Source organism: Cervus elaphus, chromosome 11 (genome assembly GCF_910594005.1).
Source record: "Cervus elaphus chromosome 11, mCerEla1.1, whole genome shotgun sequence".
Lineage (NCBI taxonomy): Eukaryota > Metazoa > Chordata > Mammalia > Artiodactyla > Cervidae > Cervus > Cervus elaphus.
Genome location: NC_057825.1, coordinates 43,359,516 through 43,375,910, shown reverse-complemented (window position 1 = coordinate 43,375,910; position 16,395 = coordinate 43,359,516). Strand labels below are relative to the sequence as shown.

The 16,395-nt window shown below is 36.9% G+C and overlaps 1 long non-coding RNA gene across 1 annotated transcript in view; it reads right to left on the bottom strand.

Moving 5' to 3' along the window:
- The window catches only part of LOC122703413, a 115,603-nt gene extending 105,560 nt beyond the window's left edge, over positions 1-10,043 (bottom strand). Inside the window, exon 1 of the long non-coding RNA XR_006343484.1 lies at positions 9,943-10,043. This is a non-coding gene — a long non-coding RNA (uncharacterized LOC122703413). The remainder of the gene's footprint in view (positions 1-9,942) is intronic.
- Positions 10,044-16,395: the final 6,352 nt, after the last annotated feature.

Below are 16,395 nucleotides of genomic sequence, written 5' to 3'. Positions count from 1 at the left end.
TATGCTTATTCATGTCTATATTCCTAGCACCTAATACCTTGACTGACACATAGAAAGTTCTCCAAAATTATTTATTGACTAAGTGAATTCATTCACAGTGAGAATAGTATGGCTGTTGAAATTCATCAAAAACACACATATTGTTAATTTGGTGTGACTAAAACTTCATGGAACCAAAATCTATCTCATATATTCTGAAGTGTGACACCAAAAAAGTATTTGATTAATGAAGTTATGTAGAAAAACATTCTTATAAAGTATATATTCAGAGATCAGTCAGGAGTTACTTTTGTTTGCTTCCATTATGGCTATTTCTCTATGACAAAAATTTGCTGCTATAAGCTATTTTTTAAAATGGAATCTTTTTAGTAGATTAAATCCAGCTGGCTTCAAATGCAATAGGGGACAATGTAATGGTGGGGGGTAGAGGGGCATAGATGGCCACATCTCCAGGGAATTCTATGACCTCAGTGATGACTGACCGAAATTCTTTCCTTGTGTGAGAAATTCTATGTTCCTGAGAATTATTGTTATTTTTTATTGAGGTAAAAAATGTTTTTTATTTATATAAAATTCATATAACATAAACCTCTACCAAGTTCCAAAATATTTTCATCATCCCAAAAGGAAACCCCACCCGGGTTCGATCCCTGGGTCGGGAAGATCCCCTGGAGAAGGAAATGGCAACCCACTCCAGTATTCATGCCCGGAAAATCCCATGGACCGAGGAGCCTGGGGGGCTACAGTCCATGGGGTCGCAAAGAGTCGGACACGACTGAGCGACTTCAGCTCAGCTCAGCTCAGCAGCTGAGAATTTTTAAATTTTTGGCTCCATGTAAAACTAACCCTATCATCTCCATAATAGAGGAATAACATGAAAATTATTTTCCTCCCAAAAGTATAAAAATAGTTATAAATAATAGGGTTTTCAGGGCTAGCCAGGGGCCAATGTGTGATTCCAAGAGTGATGACTTCCTGACCTCTGGGTGATCCTAGAACACCAAAATGTCAACTGGGTTTTGAAGAATATTTAAGATTTTCAGACTTAAGTGATTTTGAATTATCAACAACCAGGCAATCAGCAGATTTGGCAAGTAGTTAAAAATAAAGTGTGGATTCAAAGATTATAAATGGGCTGGGAGGTGAAGAAAGCTGCAAACACTACACTAACAGCCTCCAGAAATGGCCTCTTTACAACTCTGACTGTACTGATGGAGAATATGTACTAGGGAAGGGACGCAGATGTTTGGGGGAAGGACCAAGAGGCCTCTTGGAGAGAAAATCTGACCTATTAGAAGAGCCTGGAGGAAAAGTTTGGGCCAGAAACAAAGGCTGAGTCACCAGAAGGGCATGGTTTCTCTGATTCCAGTACTATATTTGTCATTCAGATTCCTCTTCTAACCCAGATTTCTCTTGGGGCTCATGTTGGAGTGGGGTAGGGTGGGGGACATGGTGAGTAAAAAAAATGGAAAATTGAAAGAGCTGCTTAGCTAAAAAGGAGGAGTCCTGAACTAGACTAAGGCTTCAAGCAAATATGCATGGGAAGAGCTAAATGCTGGGCATTTATTAGACAAGGAGGATATAATGATATTATAAAGAAGATAGGCAAATTCCTGTCCAAAAGAAGTTTATAGTCTGGAGGTAGGTATTTAAAATAGGACTACATAAATCCCAACTATTGAACAGGAAAGACATGCAGTTGGGAAGGAAATGGAAGGCTTTCCTGAGGAAACGTTTCAGCTGAAACCTGAAGATTAAGGGGTTGGGAAGGGTGTGTAAGTGTTTTCTGAGGTGGGAGGAGAGTGAGTTTAAGGCCAGTGGAGCCAACTACAGGAGCTGGAGGGAAAAGCAGCAGGATACAGTTTATGACGGAGAATATTCTGCTAGCAAACACACCTGGCTCCAGACAGAGCAGAGAATCCTACCCTATTGTAGGAATGTGGGGTGTGACCTGAACTAGGCCCTCAAAGGGTTTGGTAAAAGGATTTATCAGGTGTTCTGTATCTCCTCCGAAAATGCACTAGGCCATTAATTTGGCCATATCACATGTTTCAGGCTTCTGTGTATTAATAACATTATTCCAAAGATGTGGATTCAATCTCTCCAAGAAAGTCCAAGATTATTCCAGAATCTGGATCAAGTATCATACCAGGAGTCAAAACTAATATATCTGGTACTGGCAGGGCCAGTGTCCTTCCAGGTTAACACTTCTGGCTCAAATGGGGGGCACATGTGTTCATATGTCTGCCTGAGAAACCCCCCACAATATTAACTCCTCTCTTGTAGGAAGGGTGTGGCCATGTTTGTGCTTTTTCAACCATCACTCCTTCAGCAGTAATGAGCAGCCTAATACAGTAATTTTGAGATGTAGACACACCACCATCATTATCATGATCACTAGTGGAGAGTGTGTGTGTACTTGGTCATGTCCAACTCTTTGCAACCCAATGGACTGTAGTCTGTAGCCTGGCATGCTGCGATTCATGGGGGTCACAAAGAGTTGGACACAACTGAGCTACTGAACTGAACTGAACTGAAAGATAAATGATTTTGAGAATATTTCATGTGTTTATTTTCCATCTGAATTATCTTCCTTGGTGAAATGTCCATATCTTTTGTCCATATTTTAGTGTGTGCATTCTTACTGAGTTTCAAGAGTTCTTTATGTATTCTGTATACAAGTCCTTTATCTGATATGTGATTTGTAAATATTTTCTCCCAGTCTGTGGCTTGTCTTTTCATTCTCTTCACAGTGTCTTTTGAAGAACAGTTCTTAATTTGATGTAGTACAATTTATTAAAAACTTAAAATGAATAATCCTTTTGGTTGTGACATCTAAGGAATCTTTGCCTAACCCAAAGTTATTATGATTTTTTCCTAATCTTACTTATAAAAGTTTCATAGTTTTATGTTTTATACTTTGGACTATGATCCATTTTGAATTAAGGTTTTATATGGTAAGAGATATGAAGTTCATTTTTTTTGCATTTAAATATTCCATTGTTCCAGCACAATTAAAAAAAAATAAAACCTGAACTATAACTCCTTCACTGAATTGCCTCATATCTTTGTTGAAAATCAATGGACCATATATGTGTAGACCTATTTCTGAAGTCGCTGTTCTATTCCATTGAATTACTTGACTATTCTGACACCAATATCTTTAAGTCTTAAAGTTATATTGTGTAAAGTCTCCAATTTTGTTCTTTTTTTTCAAAATTGTTTTGGCTATTCTAGATTCTCTGCATTTCCTAACAAATTTTGAAATCAATTCATCAATTTCTAAAATAAATGTCTGCTAAGATTTTGATGGAGGTTGCATTTGAATCTATAGATCAAATTAGACAGAAATGACATCTTTAAAATACTAAGTCTTCAATCACTTGGGTGTTTAAAAAATACTGATGCCTGGCTACTCCAGATCAACTGAATCAAAAATCTCTGGGGATGGTATATGGGTATCATTATTTTCTGAGAAATTCCTCAGTTGATTTTAATGTGCAGCTAGGGTGGTAAACACTAGGCCCTGGCCTCTCTATTTGTGGGGTTCTGCCAGTTTAATCCTCTGAAAGGGGAATAAGTCATGTTGAATAACACAAGGAATTACGGAAGGAACTAGTGATGTTGAGCTTCAGAGAAAAACTTTCAAGGATACGTGGACTTAAAGGACTATCATATAGTTGAGGCATTAGATTGCTTCTAATCCAACAGACAAAAACTTGAGGGAATCAGGTATCATTGCAGCCCAAGGAAGTGCTTTCTAACAGTCAGTGATGTCCTCAGAAACAATGAACTTTCTGGGAGAGGCGACTGTGGCAGTCCCATAGGCTGGATAACTCTTTAGTGGGACTCATTGATTCAACATTTGCCATGCCCATACTACTTCCTAACAGAAAAGTTGCAGAGGTTTTTCAGCATCAGAATAATTTTTGGAAGAATGGTTTAGTTAACCACTGTGAATTTCTGATTCTATGAAATATTTATTTAATAATTTTCATGATTTTTTCATGAAATGGCTATTAGTATAGTCTTTACCATATCCATATCTCTAAATCTGGGGGGAAAAGAAATGTTACTTATGGGTAACTAGTTCTGTGTGAGGGATTAGAATACACAGGGGCACATAGAATTATGTGGGAGAAACAGTAGAAATGCTAATAATGGAGAAATCTTAGGCTTCCCCGGTGGTCCAGGGGTTAAGAATCTGCCTGCCAATGCAGGGGACATGGATTCAATCCCTGGTCCGGGAGGATCCCACATGTCATGGGCCAACTAAGTCCCTGCACCACAACTTCTAAGCCTGCATGCTGCAACTACTGAAGCCCGCATGTATAAAGCCCATGCTCCACAGAAAGAGAAGCCCCAAAAGGAGAAACCCATGCACCAAAAGGAAGAGTAGCCCCTGATTGTCACAGCTAAAGTATGCAAGCAGCAATAAAGACCTAGAGCAATCACAAATAAATAAATAATAATAAAAATAATGGAGCAATCTTATTGGGAAAAGAAAGCTCAGAATCATGCAACTTCTGAAGGATATATCTACTGTGTTGATTGCAAGAGAAGGGCAATGATATTGTGCTGTAAAGTTTATATGGAGATAAAATAGCAGTTAAAATGTCTGACAGATTTAAAAATATAATTAGTTTTTTTAAGTGCACATGAAGTGATGGCCATAATTCATCATATATTGGACCACAGAGTCAAAAAATGCAAATGATTGAAACCATATAAGCATGTTCTTTAATTGCAGTGGAATTAAGCTAGGAAATCAATAATAAAATAATTAGAAAATTACTAAGTATTTGGAAATTAAGTAATACACTTCTAAATAACCTATGGATCTAAGAAGAGACCACATTTAAAATTAGAAACTATTTTGAACTAAAAGAAATATTTTTTTCATATTATGAAAGTACAACATATTAAAAACAAGGCACAACTTAAGCTGTGCTCAGAGGCATATTTGTAGCCTTAAATGTATATATTAGAAAAGAAGAAAGGCTGAAAATCATTGTAAGAGTTAGGGAAGTAATACCAACTTAAAGGAAGTGTTAGAGTGAGTCAAATGAAATTATCTGTATTCAACAATTTTTTACTTTTACAAACAGTAATTTCATTTTGTTCAACCTAAAAGAAGGAAGGAAATAATAAAAATGGAACTTAATTTATAGTGAAATAGCAAACCAAGTTATAATGGTGAGAATCAAAACTAAAGTTGGTTCTCTATGAAGATTAATATTTGATGTTACTGAGTTCAAAGGTCCTCAGTTCATAAAGTTCAAAATTATTTTCCTCCTCCCCCACCTCTCCTTATTATCATATATTATTTTCCTTTTCCATTATCATTCTCTTACAATTATATAGTAAAGTTTTCCAATGGTTACATGACACATAGTATTGCAACAGATTGAAAGTAAAAGTACATAAGAGAAACCAGCTCTCTTCTATTAAATCTGATATTAAGAGAGACTTGAAATGTGAAACAATGCAATTCTTGTCAATCAATTTTTGTTATAAAATATTGTTATTTTCATTTAAACAAATATTTTTTAATAAAATGGTGTTACTTGTTTAGATGTAATTCATTTTTAATGAATTAATAACTATTTTTAAATGGTCACAATTTATTTCTAATATGATAAATATTGATACATACAGACCACACACAAGTTCTTTAAGGTCTTCAAAATTTTTAAGAATGTAAAGAAATCTGAGAATCACTGGACTAATAAAATTGATTTACCTCTGATGAGGTTGGTCAAGAAAAAAGTAAAAAAGAAGGCATGAATCTCTACAATAAGAAATAAAAAGTAGGTATCACTGTATGTCCTACAGACACTAAAAAGATAATATTACAAATACTTTTACACTAATTCATTTAAAATTTTAATGGATTGGCAAATTTCTAGAAATTGTAACTCACTAAAATTGATGCAAAAAGAAGTGGAAAGTATGAATGGTTCTATATTTACTTAAACATTTTATCTCTAATTAAAAACTTTCCTCTAGTAATATACGAAATCCTATTTAAACCTGATGACTTTGCTGGTGAATTTTACCAAACAATTAAAGAAGAAACAATACTAATCAATTAAGTCTTCAAGAGAATAGAATAAAAAGGAACACTTGCCAACTTATTTAAAGACAGCAACATAATTTGGTGCTAAGACCTCATGGGGACAATACAAGAAAGGAATATCACAGGCCAATCTCTTTCATGATAGATGCAAAATTCCTAAACAAAGTATTAGCAAATTTAATCCAGTGATTCATAATAGGAGAATACATCACAACCAGGTTGAGTTTAATCCAAGAATCTAAGAATCTAATGTTAGTTTAATATTTGAAAATTAATGTAATTTATGACATTAATGGAGTAATGGATATACATTACATGGTCAATTCAACTGATGCAGAAAAAGCATCAACAATTTTTAAAGTTCAACAATTACTCATGACATAAAGATAAAACAACTCTTAAAATTAAATATAGAAGGGAATTTCACTAACTTGATAAAGGATAGTTACAAAATACCTATTGCAGACATCATACTTAATCTGAGATACTGAAAGCTTTTCTCTCAGATTGAGAATGTGACAAGGATGCTCACTGTCACCACCATGATTCATTACTTTTCTGAAGTCAGAGCAGTAAGTCAAGAAAAAATATATAATAGGCATAAGTATTAGAATAAAGGGAAAATGAGAAGACTATAATATTATTCAAAGATAATATGATACATATATATAAAATTCAAAAGAATCTTCAGAGAAACCATCGGCATTGCATTTCTTTACATAATTTCACTGCTGCATATGTATCCAGTAAAATGTATACATGTGTGCACCAAAAGACATTTACAGTATTTATAGCAGCATTATCTGCAATATTCATTAACTGGAAAAAATTCAAATGCCCATCAAGAGCAAAATGAAAAAATAAGTTGAGATATATTCATAAAATGGTATACTATATGGCAATAAAAAGAAACAAACCAATGACAGATACAATAACATGGAGAATCTCACAAGCACTATGCTAAATGAAAGAAACCAGGAGCAAGAAGTATATGTTGTGTGATAACATTTACATGACTCTCAGAAAAGGCAAAACTAATTTATTGCATTAGAAGAGTAATTCCATTTAGAAAGCAGGGAAAGGAACTAGGAAAGGGTACAAGACGGAGATTTCTTAGGTGCTGGTGGCGCTTTATTTCTTGATTTAAGTGGAGATGACATGAATACATTCTCTGTGTAAAAATTCATCAAGAATTTTGAGCAGTTAAGAATTTTCTACTTTTCTATATGTATAAATTTCAGTAAAATAATTCATAAAGGTATTTGTACAAGATATTGAAGAAGAGAGATCTTTTCACATGTACAGGCAAATGAATGACTGTTGAATAAGAAGGCTTAGAGAAATTTCAGGACTGACACAAAAATATTTTGAGATAAATGAAACTGTGCCAAAAGAATGACCATAATATAATTGTGCAATTTGGCTCAACATTATTATGGGAGAGGAAAAAATGTAAAAATCAAATCATTCTGTTTTGGTGTTGGAAATTTTTATTGAAATTTGAGCATTGTTGAAGGATAAATTGGGAGATTGGGGTTGGCATATACACACTACTATACATAAAATAAATAACTAATAAGGACCTACTGTATAGCACAGGAAACTCTACTCAGTATTCTGTAATGGCCTTAAAACAGAGACTCACAGATGTGGAGAACAAACTTATGATTGCCGGGGGAGGGATGCAGGGAAGGATAGTTGGGGAGTTTGGGATGGACATGCACATAATGCTCTGTTTAAAATGGATAAAGACCTACTTATAGCTTATGGAGCTCTGCTTAATGTTGCGTGGTGGCCTGGATAGGAGGGGCGTTCGGAGGAGAATGGATATATAGTACGGATGGCTGGGTCTCTTTCTTTTCTGTTCACCTGAAACTGTCACAACATTATTTGTTGATTGGCTATACCATCGTGAAAGTTGCTCAGTCGTGTCCGACTCTTTGCAACCCCATGGGCCGGTCCATGGAATTCTCCAGGCCAGAAAACTGGAGTGGATAGCCTTTCCCTTCTTCAAGGGATCTTCCCAACCCAGGGATTGAACCCAGGTCTCCTGCACTATAGGCAGATTCTTTACCAGCTGAACCACAAGGGAAGCCCTAAAAAGGGGACACTGTGGCTGCATGGGCCGGGAAAGGAACCCCGGCCTCCCATGTGGCAGGCGAGGATTCTACCACTCACCCACCCACTCCAATATAAAATAAAAAGCTTAGAAAAATACTCTGTAATGGTCTATATGGGAAAAGAATCTATAAAAAGTGGACATATGTATATTTATAACTGATTCACTTTGCTGTACAGCAGAAACTAACCAACAATGTAAATCAAATATCTACAATTAGGTTTTTTATGTTCATATTCTTTTTTTAATTTTAAATTTATTTTTTAATTGAAGGATAATTGTTTTACAGAGTGTGTTGATTTCTGCCAAACATCAACATGAATCAACCATAGGTATACATATGTCCCCTCCATCTTAAACCTCCCTCCCACCTCTCTCCCTATCTCACCCCTGTAGGTTGTTACATAGCCCCAGTGTGAGTTCCCTGAGTCATATAGCAAATTTCCATTGGCTATGTGTTTAACATATGGTAATGTAAGTTTCCATGTTACTCTCTTCATACATACCACCCTCTCCTTCCTCCCTGCCCCCCACGTCCATAAGTCTGTTTTCTATGTCTGTGTCTCCATAGATGCCCTGCAAATAATTTCATGAGTACATGTTTCTAGATTCCATATATATGTGCTAGTATATGATATTTTTCTCTTTCTGACTTACTTCACTGTGTATAATAGACTCTAGGTTCATCCATCTTGTTAGAACTAACTCAAATGTGTTCTTTTTTGTAGCCAAGTAATATTCCATTGTATATATGTACCACAGTTTCTTTATCCATTCATCTGTCAATGGACAGATTTAGGTTGCTTCCATGTTCTGGTTATTGTAAATAGTGCTGCAATGAGCATTTGGGTACATGTATCTTTTTCAATTTTTGTTTCCTCAGGGTATATGACTAGTAGTGGGACTGCTGGGTCATATAGTGGTTTTATTCCTGAATTTTTAAGGAATCTCCATCATGTCTTCAGAGTGGCTATAAATCAATTTACATTCCCACCAACAGTGCAAGAGGGTTCCCTTTTCTCCACACCCTCTCCAGAGTTCATTGTTTGTAGACTTTCCAATAAAGATTTTTTAAAAATGTGAACATTGCTTAGAAAATAATGGTATGGGGTGGGGATGGTAGGAAAGCTCAAGAGGGACAGGATATATGTATACATATAGCTGGTTCACTTTGTTGTGCAGCAGAAAATAATACAGCATTAAAGCAATTATACTCCAATAAAAAAAGAAAAAATAATGGTACAGAGAATTATAGATGAAATAACTCTCTGTGTAGTTCAGCAACTACATAAAATATCATACTAGAAGCCTTGGAAAAATTGAACCTCAAGTTTAAAAAGACCTCCTAATCTAAGAAAAATATATCATGGCTAAACATAAAATAAAGCAGACATAATTTTAGATGAGATCAGTAATGTCCATGATATGGTAGAAGAGAAATTACTGACAGCAAAAAAGTATTACAGAAATAACTTTCAAGGGCCACAAAATCCAACAATAAAAGTTTTTTATGACATAAAATGTTCAAAATCAGGCTGAGAACCAATGGAACAAGGTCATCAATGTAAAATGAAGGAACAGCCACAGAGAAAACCTTTTTTTCTTTCATCCTTATTGAAGAATATTTTAGAAAATGTCTTATTTCTAAACTTCCTATTCTCAGTGTTCCAGCCTCTTCTCGTTCCCCTCTATAAAATCTCACCAGGTTATCTGATCTATTCCCAAAATTTCAACCACCGCCTACCTGTGTGTTGATGTCTTCAAATCTTTATCTCCAGCCACCCCTCTCTTTTGAGCTCCAGATCTCAAAACATTCTACTGCTATTTTCACTTGGATAATTCAAGCACACAACCTCCAAATGTCAAAAGCCAAACTCGTGATCTTTTCTGCAAACCTGTTCTTCCTCCTTTGTTCTAAATTGCAGTTAGTCATACAATCTTCCTCCTAGCTGGCCAATATAAAATAATCTTAGAGTCATTTTTAACTCCTCTTCTCCCTCAACCTCAAATCCAGAAGGATTTCATGATCATTTTACAAGGATCCAAGAAACAGCATATTCAACAAGCATCATAGAGACAGGGAGCATAATTTTGGGCTCATCTTCCCAGCCCCCAAGAAATATTTATCAAAAACTTATTTGAGAGAAAGCACGAGTCATTTCCTAAAAGAAAAATCCTTCATCATTCCTTCTAATCCAGAGAGTCTAATATATACTCTGCATCTTTTATTTATTACAATTTAAAGAAACCATTTTTATTTCTAGAACTCCACACCACTTGGCAAAAGCAACCTTTTCAACTCAGATGTTTGAGCCAGAAAGCAAAAGGTTGGTCATTTTGCATCAATTTAGATCATCAGAGAGCTGATATCTATTTTAATGGTTCCATGAAAGATTGGTCTTTACTGAATTGTACCTATTCATAATGTAATCAGCCAGCACTGAACTAATATAACAAATGGCCCTTTGAAACTCACCCAGAACACTGTTCTTCCCTTTTTATAAGTTTCCTCAGGAGACATTTATGTCTAAGCACTAGTATGTCTCTTAAGCAATAGGCTTGTTTGTATCTTATACACATTGAATTGCTGGAAAAGTTAGAAGCAACGTGTAGATCAATAAAGCATGAATTTTTAGCACCATTAGTGGCTCCAGTTTATGTCCCACCTTTCTTTTATTTTTCTATCTACTTTCAAGTTATGTTTTCTTGGATCCTTGTAAAACGATCATGCAATCCTTCTGGAACAAGATGAACTATAAGGAAATAGCTAAACAAGCTTCCAAGCATTCAATACATAGGACATCTCACCACATCTGTTTTTTTATGCAGTACTGTCAGCAGTAGCTGCACATCAAAATCACTTTTGACATTTTATACACACTCAAATGTCCAAGCCTCTCTCTAGACTTACTGAGGATCTTGAGGGAACAGATCCAGGAATTAGTATTGAAATAAACATAAAACTACACAAATTGCTCCATAAAAGATAATAATTGATCAATTGGACTCCATCAAAATTAAGAATTTTTTGAAAATACTGTTAAGAGAATGAAAAGACAAGCCACAAAGAAGACAGTTGCAAATAATACATCAAATAAAGGACCTATATTCAGACTACATAAATAACTCTCAGAACTGAATAATATGAAGACAAACAATCCAGTACAAATACAAACAGAAGATCTAAATAACTATTTCATTAAAGAAGATATACAGATGGTAAATAAGCACATGAAATAATATTCACTAAATTTAGTTATTGTTATTTAGTTGTGTTGCTAAGTTGTGTCCAACTCTTTGCAACCTCATGGACTGCAGCATGCCAGGCTTCCCTGCCTTTCACCATTTCCCAGAGTTTGCTCAAACTCATGTCCATTGAGTCAGTTATCTTTACTTATTAGGGATATGCAAATTAAAACCATATCTATTAGAATGTCTAAAATTTATTTTTTTTTTCTTTTCATTTTTTTTTTTTATTAGTTGGAGGCTAATTACTTCACAACATTTTAGTGGGTTTTGTCATACATTGATATGAATCAGCCATAGATTTACACGTATTCCCCATCCCGAACCCCCTCCCACCTCCCTCTCCACCTGATTCCTCTGGGTCTTCCCAGTGCACCAGGCCCGAGCACTTGTCTCATGCATCCCACCTGGGCTGGTGATCTGTTTCACCATAGATAGTATACATGCTGTTCTTTTGAAATATCCCACCCTCACCTTCTCCCACAGAGTTCAAAAGTCTGTTCTGTATTTCTGTGTCTCTTTTTCAGAATGTCTAAAATTTAAACTCTGACAATACCAGGTATTGGTGAGGATGTGGAATAACTGGAACTCTCATTTGCTGCTGGTGGTAAAGTAAAATATTACAGCCATTTTGGAAAACAAATTGACAGTTTCTTAAAATGTTAAACATGCTTTTACCATGTTAAAGGCATACAGTCATACAAAGACTTGTAGTTGAATGTTCACAGAAGTTTTATTAGTAAAAGCCAAAAAACTGGAAACAATACCAATGTCCATCAACAGGTAAATCAGACAAATTATAGTATATCTATAAAATGGAATACCACTCATCAATAAAAGAACTAAACTACTGATACACACTACAATATGAATGAATCTCAAAATAATTTTGTTTAGTAAAAGATGCCAAACAAATAAAGGATACATGCTGTATGATTCCATTTACATAAAATTCTAATAAACACAAACTAATCTATAGTGACAGAGGCAGATCAGTGGTTGCCTAGAGATGGAGGGAGGAAGAAAGTGTGCAGGGGAGGAATTACAAAGGGATATAAGGAAACGTGGGGTGATAGAGATGTTCATAATCTTGACTGTGGTGATGATTTCATGGATGTAAACATATGTCAAAACCTATCAAATTACACACACTTAAGTGCAGTTTATTGTATGCAATTACATCTCAATAAAACTATTTTAAAAAACTGTATACATGGTCCTGATGAAGAACTAAGATTGAGAACCACTGGTCTTCAGGATAAACAAACACCAAGTATGCCATTTAATACTTTCACAATCTTTCTATTCTATTTCTTTCAACTCTATCCAAACCATCCTGTGTTACTTACAACTTTTGAGTATGCCTTCTCCTTGTGTCTCTGAGCCTTTGACCATGGTGTGTCCTCAGCCTGTAGGTCATCTTCTCTTCTCCACTTGTTAAATTTCTGCCTATCCTTCAAAAGTCAGCTAAAATGTCCCTAACTTCTGGGATTTCCTCCAAACTCCCCCTACCTGTCCTTACTCCCTGTGTCCTAGGATGCTCTTTGTTTAAGTACCACTATTTTCAAATTTACAAGGCAACAATTCCACATTTTCTGTACACATCATGCCCTGTAACCACCCTGAGCAGCATTTCTCAACTTTTTAAAAATCCATGTTCTCTTTAATAAACATCAGGATTTTAGCCCTCAAAGCTATCCTTAATTCTGAGACTCTTTGCAACATCTGCATATACTTACTAGTCCCAAATTATTATTCAAGCTTTAATTTCTGTTGTTCACATTATGAAATAATATAGTTTGTCCAAATAAAAAATAATATTGTGTAATTTAATATACTTTAAGTTATACCTGTTTTCCCTCCCTCCCGCTACCCTGGAGGTTCTGACATACATCCCTCTCACTCCCAGTCAACAAACATCACACTAAGGAAGAGGAATATGTCTTTTTCTTCTTTGAATCCCAGTGTTGGATGCACAGTAAGGTTTGGAATGAAGGTTTGGAAACTCTCATTGAACTTATCCTATAAGGGGCAGAGAGAGACTGTTAGAATACATAATAGTAAAATTCATAAGAAGGTTCAGATCTAAGTGACAAAATTGTTGTTGTTTAGCTGTTAAGTCATGTGCAACTCTTTCACGATCCCATGGGCTATAGGTCACCAGGCTCCTCTGCCCATGGGAATTCCCAGACAAGAATATTGGAGTGGGTTGCCATTTCCTTATCCAGGGAACCTTCCCAACCCAAGGATTGAACCCATGTCTCCTGCATTGTAGCATTCTTTACCACTGAGCCATCAGGGAAGCCCCGAATGACAAAATCAGTTCTGTTCAGTCACTCAGTCATGTCTGACTCGTTGCGACCCCATGGACTGCAGCACACCAGGCTTCCCTGTCCATCACCAACTCCTGGAGCTTGCTCAAGCTCATGTCCATTGAGTCAGTGATGCCATCCAACCATCTTATCCCCTGTTGTCCCTTTCTTTTCCTACCTTTAATCTTGCCCAGCATCAGGGTCTTTAAAATGAGTCAGTTTGTTGCATCAGATGGCCAAAGTAATGGAACTTCAGCTTCAGCATCAGTCCTTCCAATGAATATTCAGGACTGATTTCCTTAAGGATTGACTGGTTTGATCTCCTTGCAGTCCAAGGGACTCTCAAGAGTCTTCTCCAACACCACAGTTCAAAAGCATCAGTTCTTTGGTGCTCAGCTTTTTTTTATAGTCCAACTCTCACATCCATACATGACTACTGGAAAAACCACAGCCTTGACCAGACGGACCTTTGTCAGTAAATTAATATCTCTGCTTTTTAATATGCTGTCTAGGTTTGTCATAACTTTTCTTCCAAGGAACAAGCATCTTTTAATTTCATGGCTGCAGTCACCATCTGCAGTGATTTTGGAGCCCAAGAAAAGAAAGTCTGTCACTGTTTCCATTGTTTCCCTATCTATTTGCCATGAAGTGATGAGACCAGATGCTTGATCTTAATTTTTTGAATGTTCAGTTTTAAGCCAGCTTTTTCACTCTCCTCTTTCATCTTCATCAAGATGCCCTCTAGTTCCTCTTCACTTTCTGCCATTAGAGTGGTATCATCTGCATATCTGAGGTTATTGATATTTCTCCTGGCAATCTTGATTCCAGCTTGTGCTTCATCCAGCCTGGCATTTCACATGATGTACTCTGCATTTTAGTTAAATAAGCAAGGTGACAATATACAGCCTTGATGTACTCCTTTCCAATTTGGAACCACTGACTACAAGATGGCAGAGTAGAAGGACATGTGCTCATCTTCTGTGAGAACTGCAAAATTGCAACTAACTGCTGAAAAACCATTGACAGAAGAATGTTGGATCCCACGAAAAAAAGATACCCCATGTCCAAAGGCAAAGGAGAAGCCCCAATAAGATGGTAGGGGGGTATCTAACTATGTTTAGAATTGAACCCCATAGCCACCAGAGATGCTCGGAGGGCTCAAATAACACCTTATGCACAACAAGATGCAGGGAACCTACAAGAGACTAAGCCAGACCTGCCTTTGAGTGTTGAGTGTTTCCTGCAGAGGCACAGGTCAGCAGTGGCCTGCTGCAGGGACAGGGGCTTTGGCTGCAGCAGACCTGAGAGGAACAGCATGTTAGCCCCACTACAGAGTCACTGAGCAGACAACCCACAAACTGGAGACCAATTATACCAAAGAATTTCTTGCACTGTTGCAAAAGTTCTAGGGCCCACAAGAGATTTCCCAACCTGTGGATCTGGCAAAGACACTGAGAATCTCCAGGGAATTTGACCTTCTGAAGGCCACTGGAATTTGATTATAGAACTTCCACAGGACTGGGGAAATGGACTCTTGAAGGGCACAAATAAAACCTTGTGTACACCAGGACCCAGGAAAAAGGAGCAGTGACCCCAAAAGACACTGACCCAGCCTTGCCTGTGAGTGTCAAGGACTCTCCAGCGGAGGTGCGGGTTGACAGTGCTCTGCTGTGGGGTCAGGGGCACTAAATACAACAGTTCTCGCATAAGTCCTTTCGAAGGAGGTCACCATTATGGCCATAACCCCTACCATAGTATGGCCTCAGACAAAACTACAGGGAGGGAACACAGCACCACCCATCAACAGAAAATTGGATTAAAGATTTCCTGAGCATGGCCCCACCCATCAGAGCAAGACCCAGATTTCCCCACAGCCAGTCCCTCCCATCAGGAAGCTTTCACGAGCCTCTTATCCTTATCCATCAGAGGGCAGACAAAATGGAAACCACAATTACAGAAAACTAACCAAACTGATCACTTGGATCACAGCCTTGTCTGACTCAAAGAAATTATGATCCATGCCATGTAGGGCCACCCAGGATGGATGAGTCATGGTGGAGAGTTCTGACAAAACGTGGTCCACTGGAGATGGGTATGGCAAATCACTTCAGTATTCTTGTGAACCCCATGAACAGTATGAAAAGACAAAAAGATATGACATTGAAAGATGAATTCTTCAGGACAGTAGATGCCCAATATGCCACTGGAAAAGAATGGAGAAATAACTCCAAGAAGAATGAAGAGGCTGAGTCAAAGCAAAAACAACGCCTAGTTGTGGAAGTGACTGGTGATGGAAAGAACAATATTGTATAGGAACCTGTAATGTTATGTTCCATGAATCAAGGTAAATTGGAAGTGGTTAAACAGGAGGTGGCAAGAATGAACATCACATTTTAGGAATCAGCAAACTAAAATGGACTGGAACAGGTAAATTTAATTCAGATGACCATTATATCTACTACTGTGGGCAGGAATCCCTTAGAAGAAATGGAGTAGCCCTCATAGTCAACAAAAGAGTCTGAAATGCAGTGCTTGGGGGAAATCTCAAAAATGACAGAATGATTTCTGTTCATTTCCAAGGAAAACCATTCAATATCACAGTAATCCAAGTCTATGCCCCAACCACTAATGCCGAAGAA